Source organism: Pyxicephalus adspersus, chromosome 11 (assembly GCF_032062135.1).
Source record: "Pyxicephalus adspersus chromosome 11, UCB_Pads_2.0, whole genome shotgun sequence".
In the NCBI taxonomy this organism is placed as follows: Eukaryota; Metazoa; Chordata; class Amphibia; order Anura; family Pyxicephalidae; genus Pyxicephalus; species Pyxicephalus adspersus.
Window position 1 is genome coordinate 30,826,951 of NC_092868.1, and position 15,231 is coordinate 30,842,181.

General features: G+C 37.5%; 1 protein-coding gene across 1 annotated transcript in view; it reads left to right on the plus strand.

Annotated features, from left to right (window-relative positions):
• The first annotated feature begins 6,786 nt into the window (after positions 1–6,786).
• The window catches only part of USP2 (ubiquitin specific peptidase 2), a 57,474-nt gene continuing 49,029 nt past the window's right edge, over positions 6,787–15,231 (plus strand). The window contains exon 1 of the mRNA XM_072425920.1: positions 6,787–6,942. The gene's annotated coding sequence lies outside the window, so the exon portion shown is untranslated. The remainder of the gene's footprint in view (positions 6,943–15,231) is intronic.

The following is a 15,231-nucleotide window of genomic DNA, read 5'->3' on the forward strand; positions in this document are numbered from 1 at the left end:
ATATTTATACAAAGTGTAACAGTGTCTGCTACATTCCATAGATTGCATGGTTATCATAAACCGGTTACAACAAATATGACATGTGAGAAACCTAAAGCTGAAGAACATTAAAGCTCTAAATTATAAGTTATGGCTGTAAATTTGAAAATAGGGAGGTAAAAGGATATGAACAGACCACATGCTCCTATATTTTTGCTATAAAAAGTAACTTTTTATTTTTCAGGTGTTCTTTTGGGGTTTAATTTTGGTAGTAAGTAATATGGTATATCTTCCAGCTTAAATCTTATTGAGTCTGATTAGTTTGAAAGTGCAGATTTGATGTCATCAGTCTAGAGGAATTGGTTTTACCTCCTGCAATATGATTAAACTTGTAATGTATAGTGTTTATATTAAAATAGGAGTTTAGATGTCCTTCTCCTCCAGATCACCTATTCTCTTAAAAACATAGTAACATGTTGAAGGACCTTTTTGCAGCAATTAGTTGTGTCCATGAACCTAAGAAATGTCCAAAGACATTGTCCAAGAAGGACCAAACCAATCTAATGATATAGGATCTGAGTACGAACAACTTACTCAGGGTGCAAAGATGGGGGAAATATTTTTGTAATGTATAATATTGGTCTCTGAAAAATGTATACCTGGAAATTTGTATAATATCTATATACCGACGTCACTGTGAGCTACGAAATTGTATACATACCAGTGAAGTAGAGGTCCGGGTATAAATGTTTTACACAAGCTTCACTCATCTTTTACCCAAATTGCCCATTTTTTTCTAAATAGACTCAAATAATGAATCATGGGTAAAGGTTTCTTGTGTAAAAACATTCTCAAAGAGACCTTTTTATCTTATTTCCCTTGGCCTGAAATGACCTACTGGATCCCTAATTGCTCTTACTCGTGGAAGTGGAAAGTTGATTGACCAAAAATATTTTCTTCCTTTGAAAAAAAAATCCAGTTGAATCACAGTAGCCTTTATTGAGGTTGATTAATTAGTCATGAGTTAATAAAGCTCTCCAGCACTTTCATCAGTGAAGCTGGGTGACCTAGCAAACTTGGAATGGATCTTGAACAGGATTCAATCATTTTACAGCACATAGCAAATAGAAATCTATTCTAGGTGTGCTGGATCACCCAGCTTCACTGATAAAAGTGTATCCTCTCCAGCCTTGTAGAGCTTTAAAAAATTAGGCCCATTGAGACTGAATTTATTGTAATATTATGTTTGCCTAAAATTATAGAAAGGTAAGATTTTCAGAGGGTTTTGAATTCTTTACATTGAACACTGGCCTAACCAACCTAGCTCAATTTTTAACATAAAATAATTTAATAATTTCAAGTTATCTATTTAGCCTGTTGTTATGCTGGTAAAAAGCCATTTCAATATTGTGAAGAAGAATGGAAACAAAACCGCAAAAACATTCCTTTCCTTATAGTTCTCAAGAAAAAATGAAAAAAAATACCTTGTCTACAGAAAGGGCTTGTGTAACCATTTCATGTCAGGTTCTGAAGTCTTTTATGTCAGCAAAGGAATTTCTAGCTACCTACTTGTATATAATGCGTATCAAACAAGTCATTAGACCAGGGGTCAGCAAACTCCGGCCTTTAGGCCAGATACAACCAACCGGTAGTTTGTTCCGTCCCTGGCCGATCGCCGGCCTAATGTCGGCCGACAATTGTTGGAGCCGGAACAAACTACCGGAGCCGGAGCCGAGGTAAACGCCGGCCGAGGTAAATAGGGAACATTCCCTCTCCTCCATATGCATTGCAGAGGAGAAGGATTTCCTTTCAGGGGCATTCCCTCTCCTACATATGTATTGCCGAGGAGAGGGATTTCTCTTCAGGGAGCGTTCCTGGTGGGGGCGGAGGCATTAGGGCACGACTCCAGAGAGAGTCCGGCCTAGTGTGCTACTGCCTACCACTGAAATGTCCTAGTGGCCAAAAAAGTTTGCTTACCTTTGCATTAGACAACTGCAAAAGACTGATAAGCAGAACCCACCAGTCTAAGAAATCTGGTTCTTCTAAAATTGAAGGCAGTTGGAGAAATGATTAAAAGTTCTAGTTAAAAGTTCTAGAGATGAAATGCAAAAAAACAGTGAAATACCTCTAGATCAGGGGTAGACAAGAGTACACTAGGCCGAGCTCTCTCTTGAGTCCCACCCTATTGGCTCCGCCACCCACCAGGAACACTCCCTGAAGGGAAATCCCTCTCCTCCACAATGCAAACGAAGGAGAGGGAATGTCCCCTTACCCTGGCGGCAGAAGTGTTAACTCCGGCCGGGGTAAATAGCGAAGGGAGCCACATTACAGAGGTTCAAGAGCCGCATGCAGCTCCGGAGCACCGGTGGCTCCGCTGCAGGTTGCTGGACGGGTTTAGGCCAGTTTGGCCAGGGGGCGTAAGGCTGGAACATACTACCGGCTGGGCCATATCTGGCCCAAAGGCCGGAGTTTGCCGACCTCTGCTATAGATGAATGCCATCTTAGGTAAAATCAGGGATGGTCTAGGCAAAGTAGAAGGTCCCAGATTTTTTGTTTAGCTTTACCGTAAAGTTTATACTGAATAAACCATAAATTCAAGCTCTTAGGAACTAACTGTAGCATATGTCAAAAAACCTAAATGTATACACATTATCATTCACATCATTATGGCAAGTATTGATCCAAAGGCTATATGTAAAAATATCATTAATTCCAGCTAATTTATGCAATGCCTCCAAGGACACATATTGATGGAGGTTGTGTACCAACAAGTCAAACCCTGCAGAACTGCCTCATTATATGTAATTTTATCGTTCTTGACAAACCTGGCACACACACAAAATTCTAGATTGACATGACTACAATGAGGGCCAGTGTTTGCATGGCTTTTGGAATTCCCAAAAAAAGATCAAACACAAGTCAACTGCAGAATTCTGAATGATCGCTGTAGAATCTCAAACCAAAACAAGTTGAATTTTACCATCAAAGCCCCGCTTCACAAGCCCAAACATAGCTGATCTAACTTTGCACCTTTTTTCACTTTTGAGATATTTAAAGCACATATCAGCCACAGAATGGCATTTGTGTTATGTATAGGTTTAATAATGACTCTGCAAATACAATGTAGGTTCTAGAGCAGAGGTAGGCAAACTCCAACCTTCAGGCCAGTTACGGCCTAGCCAGTATTCCAGTCCGGCCGAACGACCCCCTGGTTCTTTATAGTTGAATTCAGCCAAATTGAATTGTAACGTTATCACGCGTTCCCGATGTATCATTGAATTCCCGCACAGTAATATCAATTACTACGCCTAAAGAGCAGAAGCAACCATAGCTACCAGTCTCAGGAAGGTTGACCTAGAACGTTGTGTCTTCAACCCCGAATGGACTGACAAATTATTCTTCGTCCAATGCGGCAACAAAGCCCTGGGTTTAGTGTGCAATGACACTAACAGCACTTTCAAGCGGTCGAATCTCGAGCATTTTGATGCCAAGCACGTGCACACGTACAGAGCCTATACCGCAGATGAGCAGAAGACTGAGGCTGCTCGCTTGCAGTCACGGAATAAACCTTTCCTTTGACACCTTGTTTTTTCTGGCCTAGTGTGCCTTCCTACCCTCCTGAAATGCCCTAGTAGAGGGAAAGCAACCTCAAACAAGAACTTGGAGATAACAGGCTTGGAGTCATCACTAGATGGCAGCAATCTCCTATAATACTGACATCCAACTACTGATTCAAGAACTCCACTAAAGTTTTCCTCATACCAAATAACATGCATTCTGTTGTATTTTTTTTTTCAATGGAAGAAATTCTGCGAAAAACCTCTTTCTGCAGCTGACAGACAGGCTCACCGGTGAAATGCTAATAATCTAGTGGCATGGTCTCATTAAATACATAAGAACAAAATGCAATGAGATTGCTTTTTGACCTTTTGAATTTCATATATCAATCTTCAAAGTTAATTAATAAATTGGAGCTATAAACAGTCCTGTACAACCACACCTACCCACCCCCCCAGCTGATGGCCACATGAGTACTGCTATCATAACATTTTATGCTATTCATACCCTGGTGCAAATGATTTGCAATCACTAGCTGAATTGATATACCGGTACCTGTACACATGTAGGACAATTCCAGAAGTAATGTTAATGTTTATGTAAATCTAAATTGCTGTGAATAGTTCCCTTTTTGCTTTTTTATAATATGTGGTCACGCAAGATATATATATATAGAGAGAGAGAGAGAGAGAGAGAGAGAGAAAGAGGGAGAAAGAGAGAGAGAGGTAAGTATTGTTTAATAAATACATGTTGACCTTGACGATTTCTGTTTTCTCTCTCTTTAATAGAATGACCACTGGTTCCTGTGCTGCAGTCATTTCATCCCTTCTACTTTATTAAATGCCAACTACTGGCTGAATAGTAAGTTATCTACCGTATATACTCGCGTATAAGTCGATCCGCGTATAAGCCGAGCTACCTATTTTTACCTTGGAAAACAGGAAAAATTGATTGGTTGGTGTATAAGCCGAGGGTGGGAAATGCTGCAGCTACTGGCATGTTTCAATATTCAAAATAAATACCAATAAAATTACAATAATTGAGACATCATTACATTTAATAAACGTAAGAAATGTATAAATTCTATATGCAGACCCCCTGAACCCCTCCTATAGGACTATACGGTACTCTCACCTGCTGGGATGATCACACGTCACACTGCCCTGTCATATTTATGATATGCCCAATTCATGGAATATTGGCCAAGTGATCAATGAGATAATGCCTTTTACGTTGTTGGACAGTGGGAAGAATATCAGCTCTACAGATACCCAAATAGATGATTGGTCTCAGTGGTAAATTACCTGAAAGGCACAAACTGCTAGCCTAGTTGCTAGCCTAGAAAATAGACACTGGTCTATTGTCTATAAGACTAAGCCAGAATTTACATGGACTGGCCTTTTATAGCAATAAACGACCTCTACCTTGCTCTACTGCACATTCATTCATTCAAGGGGTAAATGGTTGTTTCTAGGCACTCTCACCTGCTGGGATGATGCACTTCACACTTCCCTCTCTGCACTCACTAAGGACGCGCTGAAACTGCAGACCATGGCCTACTCTGTTCCAGCCTTCCTACAGCTTCCTACAGGGCGGTAGAGGGCGTGTGTGGAATTGATGTTCTGCCCTGCAGCAGCGTCACGTTGTTGCGGGTCCCTGGCTGAAGTTACGCTGTAGTAGGTCACAGGCTGAAGTCACACTTTCACGGGTCCCGTCGGGGCAAGGTAATTCGTCAGCAGTCCTCCTTAGGACGGGCAAAGGAAGGGCCACCCCCCTACCCCCGCAGTATCCTGGCAAGGTAATTCAGCTTTGTCACAGCACTAGGTCACTATCCCAGGGAGCCTGACCGGTGTATAAGCCGAGGAAGACTTATACGTGGGTATATACAGTAATCAATAAGTGTAACTAAACAAAAAAATTACCATTTGCTGTTATAAGGAAAAATGTAGAAATGTTAATTGTGCCTAAAAAGTACCATTTAAGAAATACTGATTAAGGCAATTTTGAATTTTGAAACAAACACCTCTTTATTGTAGCCCATGGTGTTTAACACTTTCCAGGTATCAAACGTGGAAATCTAAAAGTGCTGATCAGTGGCAATTGAAAACCGGTGAAAAGTGCTAATTTTTTCAGCTAATTGGTATTTGTGTATAAATTACATAATTTATCTGCTTTATATTTAAAAAATGGCTCTTATAATCTTATAGGAAAATTTCTGTTGAGATGAATGATCTGGTGAGGTCTCCATATACCACTAAAGATTGAGTGCTATTTTTCTCAGTGATACCTTTGATTTCCTCTCTCTCCATTCAAAATTCAAACTGGATAACCCATTCATAATATACTTTACATTATTATTTACACAAAACAGAGACTCATCTGTCCTTTATACTATAATACTATAATTTTCCCGTTATACAACCCTCTATGAACTGGGGATCCCTGTGTAAGTATTTACATTGTAGCTGATTCATTCATTGATTCATATGAAACAATATAGCCAGGCTTGTAAGGTTGATTTGTTGAGTGGATAGCACAAAGCCAGCACTCCTACTATGAGTATCCTTATGTCTGCTGTGCTAAGTTAGTTTTTTTATGAATGGAGGTTGAAAACCTTTTGCTTCGGAACTCCAGATCTAATTTTGAAGTATGATGGACATCTATTATGTGCCAGTAGGGAAATCTAGTCTAGGGTTCAACAATAAAACCCATTTTAATTAAATTGGTCCAGGAATCTCTATCAACTTTTCACTTTTAGGCCCAGTGTAAATTGTCATCAGCAGGGAAAGAAGAGGTAAATCTCTACCACTGGATCCACAGACAGCAATAAAACTGGAAGGGAGTTCTACCCTTACCCCCGTAAACAAAAGTGTTTGGCTGAAATGATACTTTAATTTATTAAAAAAGATGTGTAATACATGGAGCAATGGCAAAACCCAAACCTGAGGAATAAAAGCTTTGATACTTTTTTTACATTTTGCTATTGTTTATTCTGACAGCCATTGATATAAAATTATAATGAAATGAAACACAAATAAAATAATTTGGGCTGTATTTTTTTCTTACAATGATATAACTGCGGTCCTGTTTACCTGCGTACTAATTAGCTGAGCACCTCAGCCTGGAAGATGAGTGGTTAATTACCGTGAAAGGCTAGAATTTGAGACACAGGGCAGAGAGTCAGCTGCTATATTTATCCTGACTGTAACCTGAGCTGAGGATTCCTGGGGGAAGAGCAGATCTTGGGTCTGTGTTTGCTATACAGACCCTTGCTTGACAGCTTTTGGATCTGGGGATATGCGCTGGTTTGTGGTCTTTCCATTTGCCCAGATTTCTTCCAGAGACAAGTTGAATGGAACTAAGGAGCCAGAGATCTAACTGCGACCGGCTGTACTGATAAAGAAGGTGAGACCATATTAACCAAGTGGAACCGTGCAGTAATATTCAGGGACCTACTGTATACCATTGAATTTCCTTTTGACTGCTTTACTGATAGATACAAAATTGTTTGTCAATACTAAGATATACCTTAAAAAACACTAAAAATGTAACAGGTTGAGTAGTGCCTTGTGTTGAAGAACTTAGTTTGGTGTTTGTGAGACATTAACCTGCTAACCCAGCTTGAAACAATTCATAACTAATTCAGCTTTTGAGTTTCTACACTTATCCTACAACAAAGTTGCACCATTTTAGAAATAGAATCTAAACATTCAGAGAGTGTGTTATTTTATGAACATACAGTCCTTGTGTTGTGACAACTTCATGAACTTCTTGGCTACTATAAATGCACAAATGCCTCCCGATATTGTACTCAATGCAAATTCCTTTAGTGCCTAGTTTGGTTCTGGCCAACTGACAAGACCATTTTTGATGTCAATACACTAGGCATCTATCCAGTATTGTGAAGTTGAAGAGCCTGTGTATATTTTACACTTGTTTTGGAAAGTTTTCCACTTCCTGCTGTGTCCCTGGGACAGGAAATGACTGGGCACCAAGGGCAACAACATGATGGTTCATTTCCTACTCTATACAAAACCTAAAAAAGCTTGGCTTTACATACAAACATGTATCTATATACTATCTCTTTAATTGACATATTTGTCATTTTTCGTGATCACTGGAAATTTGTTTGAAATTTCTGAGTTTCTTTACAGAAGTTGTAACTGTGCTCCTCTCTTTTCCAATAGCAGAGAGAAAGAGATGCAGTGTGACAATGTTTATAAAAAAATACAAAGGTAATTTACTATTTCACCTCGTTACCTTCAGATTTATTCCTTGTCAGATAGAATTAGATTTATCTAGGTTAGGTAATTGGTTTGGATAAGTAATATGTGTTATAATTATTTATTATTTCTAGTTAATTATTATTTAAGTTACAATTATTATGAATGATTTATATTTCAGGCCATTACTAATTAAATATTATAGGCTACAGGTTCATTTGATGGGAAGCATTTCATTATTTTGTTATTCATTCAGTAGGCCCATAATTTAGATTTGACCTCTTAACTTTTTAATTGATTAAAATCCAAACCTATGTTTATTAAATTTAAAGCAAAAGTAAAACTAATGTATTCAGATTATTATTTGAGAAATAGTATTCTGCTCTAAAAAACCCAAAGTGTAGTTAGTTATAGAAAAAATTACACACATGAAAATTACATATATTTTGGGTATATCCCTGCAGTTAGGCTAAAAAAGACATGATGTTTTGTTATAGAAAAATGCAGTAGTGCAAAATGTTTAAAATGCTATTGGTAAAAAATAAAACAATCCATTTGCCTACTTATAATAATATAATATAAGAGGGATATATATTAAACTGGTGAACTGACTATATACCTATTTACTGTGGGTAGACATATTAAGCCTAATTTAATAAAGTTTTCTAAGACTGTAGAGGATACACTTTCATCAGGGAACCTGGGTGATCTGGAAAACCTGGAATGGATCTGGTCTAGCATTGCAAACATTTGCTAACAAATAGCAAATGGCTTTTAGAAATCTATTCCAGGTTTGCTGGATCACCCAGCTTCACCGATGAAAGTGTATCTTCCCCAGTCTTAAAAAAAGCTTTAATATATTAGGCCTATTGGTTAGAGAAAAAACAGTACTGAAGCTGCTAAATTTTGCCCTGACATCCAAACTTCAATGGTCCACTTCTGGTCATAATAAAGTTGAAACATTGCATAACCATTGCATTGGTGTTCTAATAATGACTTATATATAAAGTTTTTCCATTGAAGGTTGACCAGCTTATTGAAACTTTGCAATTTAATCTAAACATTTGCCCTAACAAGGTAAATAATCAGAGTTCTGCCCTCCAACTCTGGTATTGACATAGCATTTATATAGATTGTGCAGTTGGGGCCTTTTGTATTATTCAGGCCTGTGTATGACTAATTTTTAACACTATCAATCTATACACTGTAAATACTTGATTTTATTTTGTCTGTAGTTGTATGGTATAGGTCCAAATATTTGTCTTGTACAGGACTTTTTCATGATTCTGTCCCTAACTATTACCATTACAAGGCTGGTTATCATGGCCTTAGGGAGCCCAAGGTCATTAAAAGGGAGGGCAGCTTTTAGATGAACCTCATATGATCAGTTACTAATCAAACATAGTTTCAAGTCGCATGAAAATTGCCATATGTATGGATAGAATGGGCTTCCTTAATTATCCAATAATCAGATAAACGACTGTGGAATACATTGATATACAGTAGGGTCCATATAGACACAGGAGAGTAGGTGGCAATGTAGGCAAAATGGAAACCATTCTCTGGCAACTACTACAAGTATTTCTAAAAAAGAAACATTCTGCATAGTTAGGCTTGTAACCTGTATATTAGATTGTTCTTCCAGATGTATGGCAAGATTAAGAGCTTGGAATCCAATCCATACTAAAACACTTCAATCATAGTGGCATGAGTAGCTGAAGAAAAAACACAAATGAAGCAGGGATTGGTGCCTGCATAGGTAATGAACAAATGTAGCTACTTCTAAATCCTTTGTGACCCCCACCCCCCAAAGCAATGGGACCAATTTTTTAGATTAAAATATTTCTCTTAGTCTTTTACCCAATCTCATTGACTCCCTCCCCACTAATATATATTAAGTGGTTTCCTTTTTTTAATGGAGAGAACCAATTGGCATAATAGAGCAGAATATTGAAGTTGGGTCTACCCTGTGCCCTGTGTTATATAAACATATATATGTATTTCTAATAATTATTAACGCAGTTCAGCTTTCATTTTTAAAAGTTCCACTTATAGCAGTTATCTCTGCCTTACGTATGTTCTCCTTCTATCCTGAGAACACTCTGTTATTGAAGTGGTGTGATCTATTACAACATTACATTACAACCAGTTTTAAAAATAACACGTCAACTTATTTTTTTATTAAATGTTTCCTAAATGAGTCATTCTACGCAGGATAAACGTCATAACCTGAATATAAGCTGCAGTGCCTCTAGTTACTCGGTGCCCCCCTTCTAGTGAAAAAACAAATTATACTTCTCTGTAACCACTTCTACTGATACTGACAGCACATAGAAAGCCATGAACATAGAAATTCTCTTAAAACTGTTCTTCCAGATTACAGTCTTCCATATCCATGTTTCCATAGTGTTTACATTTAAACATTTATTAAATAAGTATAAGATAAATTATTCTTGTTTAGCATCTACCTACCAATATACCTACCATAAAGGGGGCATTGTAAGGTGTACACAAACCCTTCTCCCTCATACACATCGGGATTCACTGATGCAGAATGTGTCCTGCAGGTAGATGCTTTGGGTGAACAGTTTCCTAACATAGGTTGAGAATCCTACAAATTCCTTGCTGCATTTTTTGGTTTTCCTAATCAACTCCATGAGTTCGGATTCTGCACTCCTTTTCCTTCTAGTCATCAGTCATACAGAACTGCTTACCGTGGCTCAGTGGACCTTTCTTCATTTCAGCCTTACTTCAGAAATTGGAACTTTTCGATCAAAAATTTTGATCAAAAATGTTACCAATAGCACTAATGTATTAATATTGTGTAGTGTCTGCAGGTACCTGTGCTAGGGTTCAAATCAATTCCTGTGTAATCATGGAGCCCTTTTGGATCCTAAACCCATTCTGTGGAAAACAAGAGGCATAAATTTGTTTTTATTGAGGGTTTATTGAATATCACCTTTCTGTTAATGGAGCAAGGAACCACAAAACAAAGTATAAGCATATTAAACTTTGAATACTGTTTTAGCTGTCATCGGAACAAGTGTTTCCTTGTCTCCCCTTTCTTTCTGTTCTGGTGACAACACAAATCATCACTTTCATCATGTTGGTGGTGGTCATCTGCACAAATAAAGAAATTACATCTTTGGCACAATTCATGAACAGAACAGTTCTCTATCCAAAAGCAAAAAAAAGGTTTTAATATGTAATACTGACTCCAAAAAGTGTTCTCCCTTTAAATATATGTTAAAAGAAATGACCCAAAAATGAGAGATAAAGCTGATTCTTTGGTGGTGATAAAGCTGTGACATATATTTTCTAAAGACAAAAAATAATGAAGGCCCCAACTACTGCATTGTGGCCAAAGACACAGCACACACAATTGCTGAACATTTAATAAGGCTTCATGTTGTTGATCTATGCGAAATTATGTTTGGGTCCAAAGAAGCAGCAACAATTGAAGAGATGCCGCTTTTTAATGACATTGTAAAACAGAAATATGCTTTGTGCAGCTGACATATTGAATCAAATCATTTGTAGATTCCAATGCTCTCCTTATTTAGCCTTGCAGCTTGATGAGAACGTGGATGCCAGGGGTCTAGCTGTGCTGTTAGTTTTTGTGCAATATCTGTTTACTAGTAAAATGTCTGAAGACATTTTGATCCTTGACAATTTGAAAACAACAACTGCTAGAGCAGATATCTTTGTAAAAACAGACAGCTTTTTCTCTATTTGTGCTCTAGATTTAAAGCTTTTACTGACATCAGCTCTGCCAATGTAGGGTTCAATTTCAGGATGATGGAGAACAAAGCAGCCACTGCCTTTGGAATAGAGAAAAAAAGAAATTACGAGGAAAGCTAGGAACTGCCATAGAAGACATATACCAATGCCGAAGTTTTTGACATTTGATCTGTATATAGTGGGTCCTTTTTATTTAGTGTGGCATAGAAGAAGCACATACCCATCAAATTAATACTTGAAGCATGCCTTGAAAGCTGTATATGCTGTTACAAACCAGAAGAATATTCAAGGACATGTTTTGGCAGCACAAATGATGAATTGTTTTTAAAAGTGGCTCTTTTGTTTTTTCCTAAATAACTCAGCTTTATTTCAGCTTAAAAAAGGCTTTAGGCAGTGAATAGAAATTGTCAAGAGGTTCATGCCCTGACACTAGGTATTTGCTATAAAACTTCTTAAGAAGTAAAAGGCCACATATGATACACAGTACAATAATGAGCAATGACAGAATTGTTTTTAAAAGAATGAGTAAGCTGAAATGAGCTAATGAAAAAGAGAACAGACGCTTTGCTACAAGAATTAGGAAACCACAGATGATTCAGCAGTGTAAAATTTACCAGCAACAAGGCAATCCTAATAAGCAACCCCAGGCCTAAAGGTACTAGAGACAGATAGTACATACAGTACAGGCGTTTTGCTATAAGAATTAGGATGAAGGTAATACAGGAGTAAAACTGATCATCAATATTAAACAAGACTCTAAAAGTGCTAAATACACAAAGAAAAGGAAGGGGTTCTATTTTAAAAATTAAGATATAACAAATGACAAAGCCGAGGCCATAGAGCATAGGGTATGTGTGTGTTGGGAGGATAGTAAACGTGAGTAATATAATATGAGGTGGTTTAGGTAAACTTTTCTTTTTTACATCATATTCTTTCAGACCTGGAAAGTTCAACCTTACTATGTGAAGTTTGCTGGGGAATTAACATACATTTTCTGTGAATCTGGCAGGCACAAGATCCCTTTCTTCAGTCAGCTTGCAAGTAAATTCTGATCTTTGAGCACACCAAACGTAAAAAATCCTAAAATCAGGTTGCAAGGGATTGGATAGCAGCTGGAAGTGACCAATGCATTCTAACACAAACCTTATTTAAAAAACAATTGGCCCAACTGTCCAAAAAGCTAGCAATCAGAAATAAAGCACAATTTCTTCAGTTACCCTAATTGTCTCCATGCAGTTTGTTAGCTTTCCCACAGTACAGTACAGCAGCTTCCAATACACTGACGCTATGGACCCAGTTTACTAAAGCTCTCCAAGATTGGAGAAGATAGACTATCATGGGAGAACATGGATGATCCAGCAAACCCTGAATAGATTTCAATCATTTGTTTTACTTTTATACTTTGCATACTTTTATAGTGAGAGGGACAGCTTGCAGTGCATTATGATGTAAAAAAATCAGACTAATTAATTTACACACAGATTCACTAGACATAAGAGCTTAGCAAGACATTTGGGGTAGTGCAGAATACCTTCTTTGTCCACCTTGGCATTGGTGTTGATTTATTTGGATGGTTTACATGCCTATGTTGAGTTTAAAGGAAACCTCACTAAAACCTGTAGGGCAGGGGGATCACAATCTACCGATAGTTCGCAAAGGCAACGTGAGTAGATCGCAGAGCCCTGCCTTTCAAAATAAACGCTACCACGCACAGGAGGTAATAAGTCCAAGTTTTTATTGTTGGTAGATCATTTTGACTTGATAATTTTAAAAGTAGCTTGCAAGCCAAAAAAGTGTGGGAACCCCTGCTGTAGGGTTTAAAAAGTTGTATAGTTGATTGGTTATTGGAATAAGCAATTATTGCAAAATGTTGATTATTGGAATCAGCACCAGAGTAAGGGCTCATGTAGACAGACATATCTGTCAAACTCTGACTTTTCCATATGAAGGAATGCTCAGAGGTATGTGTTTGAATACAGAATGCAAAGTTTGATAAGAAACAGCTGTCCTTGATCTGTTTTGCAAATAATTCAAAATGCTGAGTCTGAAAAATTACAATGTAAAACAGGTCACACGCAGCCTCTAAAATGACATCTACACTATTCAAAGCTATGTAAAGCGTAGGAAAACAATGCCCATCCACATAATGGGCCCAACCAGCTAAAAAGATACAAAGCCAGTTTTATGCAAAGGATTTTAATACATAGTTTTCTGATGGCCGTTTTTAGAGCCATGTTTAGCTGTGGCATTGTGCTGTGGGATGATCCATGGTTTTATTCAAAAGAATGCCGCAAGATCATGACGCAATTCCCAAATATACATGTGGCTTTTGGCTACAAGGTTGTTCTTAAGGATTTGCATCAAGCTTGCTTGCAAATCTAGTTACTTGCAGTTCTGTTTGCCCCTGGGCACATAGCAGTAGTGGCATTATTATTATTATTATTGATTAGTTGATTGGTTATTGGAATAAGGAATTATTGCAAAATGTTGATTATTGGAATCAGCACCAGAGTAAGGGCTCATGTACACAGACATATCTGTCAAACTCTGACTTTTCCAAATACAGGAGTGCTGTGCATCAGGGAGCTGCTAACCCAATTGATTTCATACCACTAGTGTGAAAGGGCCCTAAAAATAAAGTCAGTTTTCAGGCCCATTATCAGTAACAATGTAACCCCACATTTCTAATTTGTTTTTGGCCTTTTTACAAAGGCTGGTTTAGAATATACAGAAACCTCTAAATGTCATGAAGGTGGTTGAGATCAGGTCTTTTTGGCATCTTTTTATGCTTTCTGCTTTAATAGGCTATTCTTATGGGTACAGGTTCTAAAATAACAAAGGGAAAATCTTTTAATAGTGTTTCTGCATGAGGTTTACAACCTTGCAACCTACAACATAGCAACCCAGCTTGCTATGGGGAGGTAATAAGTGCTTTCATAGGAAAGGGTGGTTAATACGTTTGGATATTAATTGCTATTACCGTAATTAAAATGTAATATTTGAATATCTGTGTTGTACAGAGTTTGTGGTATGTGTGGTATGCTTTTGTTTTTTGATGTCACAGGCTTGGAAGTTTATAATTCATTACTTTTTTTTTGATGGGTTAGCAGTAATATGCCATAAGTGCGTAAAGCCACTCATGCCAAAACAAGTAATGGAAGCAAAACTTTAGAGAGATTTTCACTTCTCATTCTGGGTTAATATTTTACCAGACAGGAAGGAAAAACAGAAGAAATATCTATATTAAAAGGAACAGGCTACATTAAAAAACTAGCAGCATTTCTATTATTGTTGTACATTTGGTCCTTCTCCTACTTTTCCTACTGTGTTTCTTTTGTAACCTTTCCTTCACTTTGTCTGGTGAAAAGGCTATCCCCAGCACTGTAAGTGATGGAAGACTTTCTTACTTTGAGCTTCGGTTCTATGCTTTTTAAATTGGGATTAAGGTTTATTGGTTGGCTTGTAAAGCAGGTTGGGGAAGGACCACATATGGCTGACAATTCTGTAATTTTATATCATTAGTAGCCATACTATCTTCTAAACAACAGCATGGCTACCAACTGTTTCCAATTCAGAGGTACTGTCCATCATCAATTCTTCTTGTCCCCATGTTTTGATTTCTTTATGAATTAACTTTAGTATACAACCAAAAGTGTTATATTACATTCAAACCTTTAAAGAATAAGTACATTTTAAAATAAAGTCCAGTTACCATGTTTGCTTGTTCTTC